The 15859-nt window shown below is 40.1% G+C and overlaps 1 long non-coding RNA gene across 5 annotated transcripts; it reads right to left on the bottom strand.

The window, feature by feature from the left end:
- Nucleotides 1-5654: 5654 nt before the first annotated feature.
- LOC126389358 (uncharacterized) lies at nucleotides 5655-15566 on the bottom strand. 5 transcript variants are annotated; one of them, XR_007569835.1, is made up of 10 exons: nucleotides 14997-15243; nucleotides 13629-13674; nucleotides 12490-12528; nucleotides 12362-12400; nucleotides 11936-11992; nucleotides 10987-11161; nucleotides 9250-9416; nucleotides 8476-8540; nucleotides 7787-7901; nucleotides 5655-6876 (listed from the first exon to the last, which is right to left on the bottom strand). It is a non-coding gene; the product is annotated as an uncharacterized LOC126389358 (long non-coding RNA). The 5 variants fall into 5 exon arrangements; XR_007569837.1 differs by having other exon boundaries at nucleotides 11032-11161; nucleotides 14997-15240; XR_007569834.1 differs by lacking the exons at nucleotides 10987-11161; nucleotides 14997-15243 and adding an exon at nucleotides 15309-15566 and having other exon boundaries at nucleotides 5658-6876.
- Between the last annotated feature and the right edge of the window lie 293 nt (nucleotides 15567-15859).

Raw genomic sequence — 15859 nt, forward strand, 5'->3', positions numbered from 1 at the left:
CTTTTTTGCAAGAGGTACATTATCAATATCTCCTCCACAGTCGGCATGTTTGTTTTTGAGTTTGTTGTTGTCATAAACTTTTGATGTTGGGCTGCCTCCTGGTGGATATATTGGTTAACATCCATGCCAACGTAAAGGGCGCATGGAAATATGTGGGCAGTGACGGTAACATCGTTTGAAACGGACGTATACATTTTCGTACGTAACGGGAGCATAAATGAGCCCTTATACGTTTTGTGACTGTCTGCCTAGATTAAACTAGATTCTTCCAGTTTGGTTAATCGGCAATTCCTTTCAAATTTTCGCAATATTTGTTTTAACTTACGGGTTTGAGAGTTATACCAAGGAGTGAACTTTCTTTGCTTCGTTAATTTCTTTTTAAGAGGAGCTACAGAGTCGAGTGTTGTTCGCAGCGAGCCTACGGCACTATCGACCAGATGATCAATTCGGGAGAGGTTAAAGTTGGCACGGGAAACCTCTGTTACTGAAGGCCTTGGTACTGAATTTAACGACGGAGTTATGATTTCCTTAAATTTTGTGACAGCACTATCTGATAAACATCTAGTATAGTAACTGTTGCTGAGTGGCGTGTATTCGAGTAAAAAAAAATCAAAAGTAATCAAATAATGATCTGATAGCGAGGGATTCTGTGGAAAGACTGTTAGGTTATCAATTTCAATTCCATATGTCAGAACTAGATCGAGGGTATGGTTAAAACAGTGAGTGGGTTCATGTACACCCTGACTGAAGCCAATGGAGTCTAATAATGANTCGATCTGGTACCTTGGATTCAGCTAATCAATACTCAAAGAAACACTGGAGACAGGCAGAGTCCGATGCAATCTGCTTTTATGCTGGTGGAGACTGGGTAGAGTCTTCACCTCCTCCTGCTAATTCATCCCACTCCAATCCAAAGGTATTGGTGGCAACCTTTTTCTTTTTGTCCAATTATGAACAGGCCCGTTTTTAATGGTGTATCACTTTCATTTTGAGCCTGGAATTTCCCAAATCTTCCACCCTTAGCTTTAGATTTGCTTTCACTTTAATTTTTAAAAAAACATGTGAATGTTAGGGACTTTCTTTATGCAGCCCCTTGTGCTCTTATGCAATATAAACCTTTAAATGTGCATCAGGTAATACAAGCATTTGATTGTGTGTGTGTGTTATCATTATACAGAACATGATAGGTTATATGTGTGCTCTTTAGTGTGGATACAATATCAGCTCATAACTCTGTATTATGAACACCTTGACATGTATAACAGCGTTTTAACACATATAGATGCATTTCAATCAGTTTTATAAGACCTTACACATAAAACATGGTTATATGATGGTTATGTGGCTTTTGTTTCTTAATCAACTTATGCAGTATAACACTTTTACTTGATTAGGGATTAACTCTTACACTACATTCCCCCCTTTGGGGCTTCATAGTCCCATATAATATCTGAATCACAGTAGGAGAGAAAAATATATATATTCCCCCCTTTGGGACTTCATAGTCCCACACCCTTAGATCAAGATCAGTAGGTGTCACACACGATTCATATTTCAGGGAGTAACATTAGTAGACACATAAATCAAAAATGGTCATCAGTAGATATCACACATAACTCATACTTCAATGATTGTTGACACAAGTAATTCATATTGGATAAGCATTATGATATAGTAGTTAATTATCCAGAATATAGAGCTAGCTTGATGACCTGCATCAGGATATAAAGCTAGCCTAATAACCTTCATTGATCACTTGTCGTTGCATGCATGATTATTCATAATGGCATTCTTATACAAGGGTTACAGTTGTCAGATTACATCTCAATCTTCAACCAGTATTGCCGTATGGTTGTTGTCCATTAGGCACATAGGAGGATGTGCCTCCCCTGCGCAGGCGTCGATAGGACGCCATCTGATCCCTCAGCATGATGACCTCCTGTTGGAGGGCATCCTTAGCCTGAGTCAGCTCCCGGACTTGAGTGCGCAAGCCGACTATCTCTTGGTCAGTGAGCTGCATGTGCTCTCGACTCAGCCTTCTACTCTCTGCTTTTCTGATGATGTAGGTTTCACGGCGAATTCTGCGGAGCCTTTTCCGCAGTATTACAGGGAGGCTGCACACAAGTAGGCGGTAAGGGCCCTGGAGAACTGGGTGAAGCCTTGTGCGCAGGTTTTTCACTATGTCAAGATGCACTGTGCGCTTTGGCTCCCCATCAGGCAGTTGCCAGAGATAACCTTCTAGGATCTCTGGGTATACTCCATACTCAACTTCCAAGATAGTGCGTGTTTCGCGTTGTAGGGCCTGTACTGGCAGGTGGCCCTCGTCCGCGTCATGGAAATGTCTGTCTGTCTGCAGATCTACAGGCTCTGGGGTGGTGGGTGAATAACTGCATGACTGTGGATCATCATCTTCTTCTGGTGATGAGGATGAGTCAGGGGAGTGTAATGGTAGCATGTCAGCACGGGCATTGTGCTGAAGGTTGTCCTCTTGAGGAGGTGCCTGCGCAGTGGTGGGCGTCTGAGCCTCTAATGAGGCCTGCATCTGCATCAGGTACTGGGAGGAACATTGTGGGCCGGGATTAACATTGGACCAATTTACTCCTTAACCAGGGCCCAGCCGGGCTTGGCCTCCCGCAGTGGAGGTGCTAGCAACTGGGTTGAATGATTCTTGGGGGGCCTCAGTGTGGTTGGGGATGTCCGGAGGTGCCAACATAAAGCGGAGTAGGTCCTCGTGAGGCGGGCGGGCCAAGGCTGGAGCGTAGCGTTGCGCCAGCGCCAACCGGGGGGAACATCCACGTCCTTCCATCGGGGCGTCTTCACTGGAGGTGCAGGTCGGTGTGGGACGGCTGGCCATCGGATGAGGTGACCCGGTGTGGTATGGTGTGGAGGGCGGTGGAGGATGAGGCGGGCGAGGGCGACCCAACACGAATGGCCCCTGCTGCTGGCACAGGAACACCGGCTGGCCTCCTTGGTTCTGCTGGTATGGATGTGGGGTTCTCCAGGGCTCAGCCATAATCTGTATCTATCTTAAGGTTGTAAAGGACATTTTAATGCACTTTCCCTACCTTTCTATTTGATATTGAGTTTTATACATAAGCCATGCAAGCAAGATTAGTTTGTTAGTGGTAGATGTTAGTACTAGTCAGGTGACAGCAAGAAGACATTCTGTTTTACACAAATTCCTCGTATATTGCTTCAGCTTGCTTATTCATCTGCTCATATTGGACCTCTTCCATTGCCATACCTTGTGGCATCATCTCATACTGATTTCCACAATTTTGTCCTGTAATCTGATCTTGTTTCTTAGAGAGCTTTCCCTGTGAAACCAGTCATGTCTTCATATGGCTCTACCCTTGCTATGGGACATAGACCTTGGTCTACTATTACAAATTGTCCTGTAACACTTGCCATAGTCTTTTTAATGACAAGTTGTACCAACACAACCAGTCCCAACAATATTCCCATCATTCATAGTATCTTTTCAGGGGATAATCCCCCTAACCAATCCCAAATCGAGGAAACCTTAGTATTCCAACTGGAGTGCTGCACATGTTGGTCTCTTAATGTATGTATGTTCTGTAGGGCTCGGGTTAGGTTGCCATCCTCCCCTGTGTGCATAGGGATGACAGTACAACAGTGTTCTCCTACCACATCACAGACCCCTTGGTCTTGAGCAAGCATAGTCTCGATGATGAACCTGTTTTGCATCGTCATTAAGGATGTGGCATGCAACTGCTCACTTACACCTTGTAAGGCTTCTATAGTCCAATTCACAAATCTTTGTTGGTTATACCACAAATAATTTATCCAACGGCTGTTACGGGCTGTATACTGGGCATTGGCTATGGCTCCCCAGATTGGCCAGGAGCCCAGCACTCTACCTGTCTCTATCCATTCATCTGATATAGCCTGTTGATCCCTGGGAACCCCTTGTGGCACCTGATCCCATGTAATGTACACACTAGCATCCTCCTCCCAGGAGCTCATTTGAGTGTCAGACGATCTACGAGACCGTGTGCGAGTACTATTATTTAGACTGTTGTTTAAACTCATTATCGTAATTTGTCCTGTTAACATTACTGGGGTACAGATTCCTGTCCAATTCGCTGGCAGCACAACTTTCACCTGAAGATCACTCTCACACATCCAAAATATATCTGCCAGTGGTACTGTACCATTGGTTAAGTTAAGTGTCAAAATCCAGGTGGTATCGTTATAATTACGTCCCATAACCATTGAATTGTTCCCGCCTTTGTCGACCTGGTGGCACTGAATTTTAGCTTCTTGGGTTGTATTACATACCTTCTGTACCCCTGAGAGTCGTGTCGCACCCGCTGTTGAGGTTACGTTCCCCATGATATCTTCCTACCTACATTGGATCAGCCTCTCTGCCTCCTGGGAAGAGTTAGTAGAAGTGGCATTGTTCAACCAATGTTCTATATTATTTCCCTGTGCCACACAGAATGGGAATACAAGGTCTGGTGCCAGATGTACTACTGGAGGCACGTGAAACTCCTGCTGGAACTGATCGGAGGCATTTTTAAAATTTCCTGGGCAAATTGTGGTTGTGTTGGTCCACCTCTCCCGTCCTGCCACCATCCACATGACACATGCAGCAAAACATGTTTTATGCTCCCAGCAGTTATCTATGTTTGGGAGAGGCCTAACCCTGGGTAGGCCCCTCCTTCTGTGGCATGCTATACACGTAATATTAGTTACCTGTTTGGCGGAGTATTCTAACCATTGATAGAACATATTAGACTTCCAAGTGGTTGTTCTAATTAACTCTACCCTTTGCATCAGCACATCTCTTGGTTTTCTCTGGGACACTGGGTTCAATTGGAGCCACTGGCGGGCCACTCTTATAGATAAAGTGAGCCCTGTTTCCTCTCATATTACACCAAACTCTTGCTGTCACCGTTCCTTCCATCCTACAGCGTGGTCCTATGGACCGTCCATGCAACCTAATATCTCCTGGGCCCTCCACCAATACATTGTCATAAGCATGTGACTTATAGTAGATTAGTTGTATCATCTCCCTGTAAGGTATCTTTCCCTGTTTTGCGGCCATGGTTCCTAACGCTACTAAGCATTCACTTATCTGTGTCTGACGTTGTTTGCCCTGTTCTTCTCCCTCACTCTGCTTCACTCTCGTCAAGATGAGTAATAGGGTTAGTAGTACTGCAGCTATTACTCCCACTTTAGCTCCTCCTCTCCTGCTGACAAGGCCCTCAAGTTTGTCGGGGGGCCGTTCCCTCTTCTGGGTCTGATTCTCTTGTGTCTGCCCAGTGAGCAAAAAGTAGTCCAGATCACGTCTAAAAGACGTAATTTCGGGACATCCAGAAGACGTCTTCAGGGGAGCCAGAATGAAAGTTTTTTATACGTCTTTTCTGGACGTTGTTAGGACGTTTCCTTCTGGACATCAGAAGACGCCTTCTTGGGAGCCAGAATGAGAGTTTTTATACGTCTTTTCTAGTCGTTGTTAGGATGTTTCATTTCTGGACGTCCAGATTACGTTTTCAGGAGAGCCCGATTTAAAGGTTTTTTTTAAGTCTTTTCAGGAGAGCCCGATTTAAAGGTTTTTTTTAAGTCTTTTCTGGACGTTGTAAGAAAGTACTTACTGCAGACATCATTTCTAGACATCCACAGGACGTCCAAAAGATATCCTGAGAAGATGCAAAAGACCAATTGTGATGACTGCTTGTATCATTTTTTCTGTGAGAAAAGAACCTTCAAAGATCTCTGGGGGTGCCCTGAACCCGTTTTAGAACCACTACAGATTGACCATGAAGATAACCTTAAATGTAGTATGGACCTCAGTTTAGTCTGATGAAATTAGGTAGCAGAGGTGAACAGTAAAAGGAGTGCCTTCCAAGCTCTTGTGAAATGCATTGACTTCAACAACTAAATGACAATTCAGTAGATCAATAAATACAGACAGCTGTTCAATCATCCATAGCAAAACTGACCACTCCAGAAAGCAATTACTTCAATCTCAGTGTATTAACATGAAAATTCTAAAATTGAACTTTAGCAAAGTGCTTGTATCTCACATTTTGTAAAATGTGACTGACTTAAACCAGGTTTGCCACTCTTTGTAATTTAACAGTTCAAGAAGAATTGTTTCAAAATTAAAGACCAATAATTTACACAGAAAATCGTTGTCGTCTTGCTAAATCCTGTTTAGTCACCACAAAATATTTGATGTCTCAATAAAAATGCTCAGTTGTCGCCATAAAATCGTCTGTGCCTCGTTAGAAATATTGGTTTTTGTTGCCAAAAATCGTCTACATCTTGGTAGAAAAATATCCAGTTTTCTTGCCCCAAAATTGTTGAATCGTTCAAAGTTGACAGACCACACAAAGCTCAAAATCAAGGACCTTTTGGTAAATCCAAGCACTTTAAAGTTCTTCGTTTCTATCTTTTTAATTCATGCACTTTCAAGTTCTTTCCAGACACGTGGCAACCCTGTTTAACAGTGTGAAAGGCGAAAACACACAACATACAAGGGATCCACTGATATGGAAATTGTAGCCTATACAGATAACATTAAAATTGCGGTTATGGCCGATAAATATTTACCGATGTCAATATGATCTGTACAAAATCAAGTTTCACTGATAATTACATTTTGGACATATTGAAAACCACATGTAAACATTGAATTTGAAAAAGCAGTCTCTCTTTATTTCTATAACATTCCACCATAATTATAATAACAGTTTAACATATATATAATAACAGTTTTGGAACAAGTATAAAACTTAACCACTAGGGTTGGGATCTGTATCCGGTTCTTTTTTGGAACCGGGTCCAAAGTTCTGGTTCCGGAACCGGTTCCATCACATTTGGAGTAACGGTTCCTGCAAACGGTTCCTAGATTGTAAAAAAAAAAAAAAAAAGTCACGTGCATTTCCATTAGAGTGCGGTCCAAACCTGACCGAGCCCGACATTATTTAATGACTAAAGCACTGAGTTTGTGTCACACTGTTGTTATGGTTACAGGCTATTTAACAGGCCGGGCGTGCGCCGTGGGTGCTCAGCGGCATGTTTGAGACGGGAGCGGGTGGTGGGAGGTCTGAGGCTTCCAGTGAGGGGAGAGGGAGAAATATAACAAAATAAGATAAAATAGGAAAAACCTGTCTCCCTCTTTTATTTAATTTTCAGCGTTTAATCCAGACGGAAGCTGGCGGCGGGAGGTCCAAGGCTTCCAGCAAGGGGAGCGGTGTGTGTTCTGTTCAGGTGTTGTCACGTAAATAACAGTGCCCAAGCATGAATGCATAGAAGTATTTTTTATTACATTGTTGTGGTTAATTTGAGGTAATAGTGTTACTGTAGAAATCAGAGAATCACTTTTTGTTGTCATATATTCTCAGGGAGATGATACAAGCTCTAAATCTGAAATACACACCACACACAAATGTGTATTTTCATCTAATTGTACTGTGCAACAGTTAGAATAAAGTTTTTTTGTATTTGTATGATTGCATTTGTGTTTATTATATACTTGTTTAAGTATAGCAAGTATAATGAATATAATGTAGGAATCTGTAAGAGGAATCAGTAAGGAATCGGACCGTTAATAAGGAAACGGAATTGTTAAAATCCTAACGAGTCCCAACCCTATTAACCACCAAGTCTTTTGAGGAAAAAAGTGCTGGTAAAAAAAGTCACAAAACAACAAAGACAAATTTTCCCACATTTAAACACCCTTTCAGAGACATTCAAAAAATTAATAATCCTGAGAGACTGGGCAAAACTCAAGAGAATGAGCAAAAATACAAACCTCATAAATCTATTTCTCCGGTATTTTGGCACTTCAGGCATACTGTGGTTGATATCTGAAAATGCTGAAGGACATCACTGGGAACCGGGTTGTAATTTGAAGAGGTATCCCCAAGCTACAAGTATCAGACAAAAAAGAAAAAAAAAATTAACCCAACAAAACAAGATTCTTCAAAATAACAGCCTTTGAATCCCATACTACGAAGTCATCTATTCTGATCTCAAAACTTTGTTGAATTTCACCGAGATGACAGGTTTGCATCCCTGCATCTGTACATTTCTGCTTAATTGAGCTTACATTCTGGTGAAAGTTGCAAAGTGATTAGCACGTATGACTTATTTATGATGAATTTTGTTTTTTGATTTTTTAAAACTCCCGATGCTTTCTGATGCAACCACCAAAACTATAAGCCCATAATGCCAGCCAAAGATGTTTGGCATAGGACTGGACCTAAGTGCAAAGTTAATTTATTTCCATGCATGGGAAGGCAGATTGCCCTGGAATAATAACAATGTTAGGGTTACATGCAATAGAGCCTCTGTACCGCTCTGAGCTCAGGTCTTAATTATTCTTAGTGCCACACACATAGGAAGTCAGTAGGCATATACTGAGCCTACCATGATCATTCTGCTCCAAAGTCCAAACATCTGTCTTGAGACACATTACAAGTAAAATGTATGAATAATTACCTGTCGAGAACTTTGTGCGTGCAGTCTTTAACGTCTTTCCCACCCACTCTTGACAGTTGACAAACCTGTAAATACAAGCATTTTTATTTTTGTATTTTTACTAAAACATTGCAGTCCTCTGCTGTGAACACATAATGAGCTGCGGAGGTAGTAGAACCACACACACACACACACACACACACACACACACACAGAGGAGAGACGTAGAGATGCTGGTACATGTCTGTTTAAACGGGAGTTTAGCCGACTTTGTTGCATTCAACACCAGAGTTGAAAGCGCCAGAGTCAGAAACGGGGCTGTTCAGTTTGTCTCTGTAACGTCACAGCAGGCACTGGTGTCTATCTGTAAAGGCTTTAAGTGTGAAACATCATTTTAGATGTTGATAGCATAATACAATGTACATCATTGTGATAAAAAGTGAAAAAAATAATGAAATAATAATAAAAATAATAAATAAAGTATATGTATTCTTGTAGATATGCATTTTACCACAAGTGATAAGGTGCTGGAAAAATTTGAAAATGACCCTTAAAAGTGCTCTAACAGTGCTTGAATTTGACCATGAAAAATGTGTACAAACCCTGAATTGCACAAAGGTCTAGAGGATACAGACTTCTATTGTAGATATAATAGCCGTAACATATTCTTTATTTTATTTTGAAATGTGTCATTTATGATAAGTGGATATGTGAACCAGAATATTTATGGTTTAAAGAGAGAATTAACATTCTATTCAGTTTCATGAAGAAATTACAGCCTTGGAAATATCTTACCAAGGTATCAAAATGGCCCTGATCTTGCAGAGAAGCCTCCTTCTCCTTGAACTCCTCAAGGGACTGTATCCTCTCCACACGACTTGCAGAGTGAGGCTCACTGCTCCTCTGCAGCTTTTTTATTTCTTCGTGTAGCTTCACAAAATTTGTTACAATTTTTTGGAATTCTGGCAATGAAGAAAAAGAAAAATTGTATTACTCATTACAGGGATGCAGACAGAACACTTTCATATTTTTCTATCTTAAAATTATTAATGCCTAACCATTTCAAGGAGCAAATTTTCAATTAGGCTAAATAACCTTCAAGTGACATAGCCTACCACGAGTGCTGCATTCAGGCATGATGGTTTACATCAGGGCTATTCAACAATATTGTTCAGTGGGCTGCATTAAGCCAAGGGACCGGGGGCCGGACATTTCCCTGAGCCATTATTCTCATTATGGATGTACCTTTAACGCAACACGCCATTTTCAGAACTGTTACTTTGCTACATGCCAAAGTAACCTAATGATATTGCTGCAAAAACTCCAAATCTTACTAAGAATGTCCTATTTCTAGTAAAAAAAAATGTCTTATTTCCAGTCAAAATATCTCATAACACTTAAAATAAGACACAATCACCTAAAAAGTAACTTGTTTTTAGACATTTTTCAGTAGTTTCAAGAATATTTTCACTTGTTCCATCAGCAACAACATATCCAATAAGCAAAAACTTGTAATAAGTAAAAAAAAAAAAAAAAAAAAAAAAATCTGCTGATGGAACAAGTAAAAATTCACTTGAAACTAGTGAAAAATGTCTAAAAACCAAGTTACTTGTTAGGTGATTGTGTCTTATTTTAAGTGTTATGAGATATTTTTACTAGAAATAAGACAACTATTCTTGGTAAGGTTTGGAGTTTTTGCAGCGAAATAATCATAGAAAGAAAATTGTTTAATTTCATTTTCTTTGCAACACAAATAGCCCCAAAAGTAAACAGACAGTAACTTAATTTAGTCCTGGTAAAATAAACAAATGTATTGTAAATGAGTAGGATTTCTGTGAGGGTAAAAATAAAACAGTGAATCATTTACAAGTGATTGATAGATGAACAGATCAGTTAGTTTTTCACCTGTTTTATCCTCCCTATAGTCCCAGATTAAACACATTCAAATGATGAAAGATGTCTCTTAAAAAGCACATCTCTGATCTCTGACACTAACCCATCATCCAGCAGAAACACGTCGACTATCATGTGGTTGCAAACACGGAGAAAAGTGATCATTTCCTCCCTCAGTTCACAGTGAGAGGAAGTGTAGGTAGTTTTACAGTCAGTGATGAACAGTGGATGTTGTCTGATAAACTAACATTAGTATTTTAGTTTGAAGGATTTATTGTTAAAAAAAATGTCCGTTATTTGCGCGACTTTTTTCTTCAGGTTTTCCATTTTAAAACAGAACTTATTGGCGGGCCGGTTTGACTTGATTGGCGGGCCAGATCTGGCCCGCGACCACCAGTTGAATAGCCCTGGTTTACATTGTTTACATGTCTAGAATCAAATTTCTGGTTTAAACTGCAAATAGGGATTTGGAATGATGATGCCACTGTAGGCCTCATCCTTGAAACTATAAAATCCAAACTATAGCCAAATTAGCATATGGCGAGTCTGGAGTAATAAGGCTGTTGTTCTTACTATAAGGCTGATATTACATTAAGTGGTGTGATAAATAACATCACAGATAAACTGTTGAATACGCACATAGCAACTGACACAGTGAAAGGGTGCAAACACATCCTTCTTTACACAGGTCTACGAGGGCTGCTTCCAGAGTCTCCTAATTGCATCCGTGTTTCCTCTCCTTGCCTCCTTTCCTTGCGTCTAAGTTAAGTCCCTCCCACCGAGGAGAAACGCTAGGAAACCAGCGAGAGAGGAGCTGAGGAATCATGATTTAAGAGACATGAGACATCCTCTCCTCTGCGGCGTCATGTGGCGCGACGTCCGCTTCTGTTGAGCGCAGCAGAGCTGGAGCTGTCAATCACCTTTAACAGCTGGAGCAACTTTTGACGGAGTTCAGATTTGCACACATTTGCAATGTTCTAGTACTAATAAAAAGGTGCACAGTTATCACTGTCAGAGCAGCTGTTTTCTCGCTGCAGCCTGTTACCTGTTTATTATCCAAGACTAAAAAGAGAGATTGAATTGGCTGAATACCTTACAACTCCTAAGACCAAAGAAAAAACAAAATACAGTTTGGGAACATAATCTTAGGAAAAAAGACATTGAAAAACATGGCTAGACCACCCAGAGANGACCACCCAGGACTGTTAGCACTGTGATGTCTAAGAAATACAGATTGAAATGCACTTCATGTCATGTCCAAAAAATGACAAGATAAGGGAAACAAAACCTTACATTAGCAGAAATCCTCCCACATTTAAAAATCATTTCAGAAACACGTAAAATAATGATAATTCTGGAAGAGGCTGGCCAGAACTTTGGAAATACTCAATTAAAACCAGCTAGACTCACTAAAATGAGAATAGTTAGTACATTCTGAGCTTACCTCCACTTTAATAAGCAGGTTTAAAACAACAGAAACTGACACCTTTGATTTTCGCCAAATGGCAATAAGTTTGCAGGTTTGCCAAACAGTTGGAAATAACTTTAGGTGAGACATTTAAATTCTCTTGTTTTTTTTTATACTTACTCCCTTTTGGAATGGGGAACTTCTCTGTAGTATGTAAAGACCTTTTCTTTGGAGGATCTAAGTGAACAGAAATAAAGTGGGGTGTAGCCAACAGATGTATGTACAAAAACCAGAAACAACAGGCCCTTTTCACAAGAGTCATTTTGACACACAAATCAGCCAACACTTTGCAGGGCTGGATTGGAGATGCATTCACATTTGAAAAGCCCACATTTTTGTAGGGAAGGAGAAGCGCATCTACTTTAAAAGAAGTGCTGTCAATCAAATAAATAAATGAATAAATAAAATAATTCATCACACAATTTGATTAATGGTCTTTTTGGAATAAAGGCAAAAACAGGTATATTTTCTGCTTGTAAATGTTGTCAATCATGAGCAATTGTACTCGTGTCTAGTTTCTGATATGAAACTAATAGATATACTTACGGTTGGTTGACCCTCCCTGTTCATGTGACCTTGGTGTACCTGAGCAAATCAAACCAAAGATGCCAGTCATTCGGGACAGATACTAAGTGATATGAATGCTTAAATGTTCAGTTAATTGCAATACTCACAACTGGTTGACTTGTCTTGGGCCACAGACCTCGATGAACCTGAGCAATCCAAAAAAGAAACATAAATGACAGATACTAAGTGATTTGAATGCTTTGGTATTCTGTTCCTCTCCTCTCCTCTCCTCTGACACAGGGGGAGGGGCGGACGAGGGCAGGGGATGCGTTAAGTTTCGTTTTCAAGCTGACAGTAAAGTAGCCTACTCAAGAAAATAAAATGGAGTTGGTTTTATGGTGTTTAAATGCCAACACCCGAGCAGATATAAACCAGTGATAGGAGCGCACAGAACAGTCACCGCGAGCAGAAAACTATCACAGCTGGGGCCTATTTCTGCTCCGCGAGCGTACAACTCAGTATCCGCATGCACAGGGCTGTGACGAGCGCGCGCAACTCTCCCTACGCACTCGTTGTGCTCAACACTTGCTTGCTCCGTTTGTCTGTCTGTCTTCACAGTTGAAGACAGACAGTTGTCTGAGAAAACAAAGTGAAATAGTATTGAACAGCTGATTCTGTTTTTTTCCACTTACACCTCAGAAAGAGTGTTAGACATTATAGCAAAAGCTGTTTTAACCCACTTATAGATTTGTAAAACCTATATTTTGCTTATGAAAACAGAAAAAGGGTGTTATCACTGATATTTCCAAATCCAGACCACATTAGACAGATGAAAAAAAATATTCTACAGAGATATATTGTGTGATTGTATTTCAAAAGGTAAAAATTATATTAATAATTGAAATAATATTACTATGACATAATATTAGTCCCTAAAAGAGAGACGGGGGATTTGGGCAAAAACCCAGCACTTAAATAAATGGACCTTTGACTCATTGAAAAATTTCTTTGTGGACCTTTAAGATTTGTATTTGAGTACCCCCTGCCCTACACAATAACAACAACAACAACAATAATGATAATATTTAAGAAAAAAGAGTTCTAATACCGTTTTTTGGATTGGTATCGGCACATATATATCAGAATCGGATTGGAACTGAAAAAAAGTGGATCGGTGCATCTCTACTATCTCGTGTGCTTGATATATTTTTTTTTTCTTTGTGGAACTTTAGGGGCTCCGTACTTTTCTGCTAAGCTGAATGATAAACAAAAGTGTCAAGAACACTCTTCCTAACTATAGACTCACCTTAGTTGAGTTGTTACTGTCCACCAGGGTAACTGTGTGTATTTGTCTGTTGGGGAAAGACAGGATAAAATCAGCCAGTGTATCAAGATGCCAGGAACACATTTAGGTTTTATTATAGTCAATATTGAGATCACGGTTATTAGACACAATTGACGTATTAAACATCATGCATTTATTTAACTTTAAAAAAAAAAAAAAAAAAAAAAGGTCTTTAACAATGGATCAGTATTTTTTGTTGTTCCTCTTCTGACTCCTTGAAACTTAAGTGTTTCCAATTGCTTCAACCTTTCATGTGGACCAAAGGCTCTCTCTAGGTCATCTTGGCTCAAGCTGAACTAAACATGCCACAGCATGCCTTAAAGTGAATTTAAGCTTTTATGGAGGGGCAAGAGCACATAGTTACAAAGGATAGGGTGCGACTAATAACAACACAAAACCAGAGCATCACTGCAAAATGGAATGCAGCACAATAATTTTATCTTGTTTTCATAATTGTGGGAGGCCGTAATTATAATTGAGATTTGCCTAATTGCCCAGCCCTAACTAAAACCTCATCAAGTGCCTCTATACTATACTATACCTCTGAACTATACATGCACACATACACTTTATCCAGTCCATAAGCTCAATTTTGCACTACTGATCTGTTTCTCATATTGCACTGTCGCTACCACTGTGCCTTTTTACTTTTCTGAGTATAACTCTTTTTAGCTCAGGTTTTATTTATGCCTCTACTTATTATATCTTATATTTTATATTTGCATGTTGTGTCAAGTGTACTGTCTGCACCGAGAGTCTGAAGAGAAAAGCAATTTCGATCCTCTGTATGTCCTGTACATATTGTAGAATTGACAATAAAGCTGACTTTGACTTTGACTAATACCTACTCAAAGCCCCCTAAATACCTTCTCAAGGATCTCTAAAACCTGCTCGAGGACCTCTATAACCTCCCAAAGGATCTGTAAAACCTCTGACACCTCCTCAGGTACCTCTAAAACCTCTTACACTTACTCAACAATGTCTACAATGTATTTAACAACAACTAACAACACTTTCACGACGCTCTTGTGGTGGTACTGTTCTCTGTAGCCTAGCGGCTAATTAGCGGCCAGCGAGCCGGCTCAGCACACCCCACCCCCACCCCCCGGCGCAATGTCGAAGCTTCAATTTAAAATCGTTTTGGGCTCAAAAACTTCGATTTTCCAAAATGAAGTCGAAGGTCAGCACTAACGTGAACACACGACTCCTACATTGTTGAAGTGGCCACATTCACCAGGAAATAAGAAAAGGCAAACGTGAGTTAGCAGGCTAGCTAGGTAACGTTAGCTGTTGCTCCACATGTGTGCATTAACCAGCAAGTAGATTTACCTTTCACGTCGGGCCCGTTAGAAGTTTATTTGGTCATTACTCTTCATTCCCAGTTAGCAACAAGTTTGTAAATGAAGCTACGGTTGCCCGTGGTTCATGTGTGTGCCGAAAACTGTTTACCAACTGCCTATCATTTAGCTTTGAAGCTAAAGCGCGAACAAACAAGCACACATAACTTACAACTTTTCCTGATCTTTTGGAGCGAACAACATTACATAGAATGATTTAAGCTTTCAGTGGGATAACCTGTGTTTCAAATAAGACTAACAAATGATAAAGTTTCATGAAATCATTTGTCACACGTTTTTCTACCTTGCAGAATCCTCTCCAGCGGCAGCTCGGTGAATCCGTGGATTTTCGAGTGTCCAGGTAGATCCCTCCACTGAAAATTAAGACTCGTCATATCCATCCGCCACAGAGTTAGAGAAAGTCGGTTTAATTCCAAGTATTTGATCAATAAAGAGCTTTGCATCCGCAAATTAAAACAAAAAAAGGTTGTCGGAAGCAATTTTACTCATGACATAACTTCCAGTGTTGTCCCAAAAGTAGAACTGTTTTTCACAGCGGAGGGATCAGAAAGTAAGCCCTCCTCCCCTCCCAAAAAGGTGTTTCGACTCAAGTTACAGTACCTTATGTTATGCAGTGCTCACACCTAATTAGAAAAAAAACATTTAAAATGAAAAAAATCAACAATAACAATTACGGTGGCTTATTGCATTCATTCAAAAAATTTAAAAATCCTGTTTTTATGAGATAATTATCTCAACATTTGAGATATGTTTTCTAAAACAATTTTTCCCCGTTTTTATGAGATAATAATCTCAACAGTTGAGATAATTCCTCTAAAAAAACAGGGAATTTTT

The sequence above is a fragment of the Epinephelus moara genome, chromosome 4, assembly GCF_006386435.1.
Source record: "Epinephelus moara isolate mb chromosome 4, YSFRI_EMoa_1.0, whole genome shotgun sequence".
In the NCBI taxonomy this organism is placed as follows: domain Eukaryota; kingdom Metazoa; phylum Chordata; class Actinopteri; order Perciformes; family Serranidae; genus Epinephelus; species Epinephelus moara.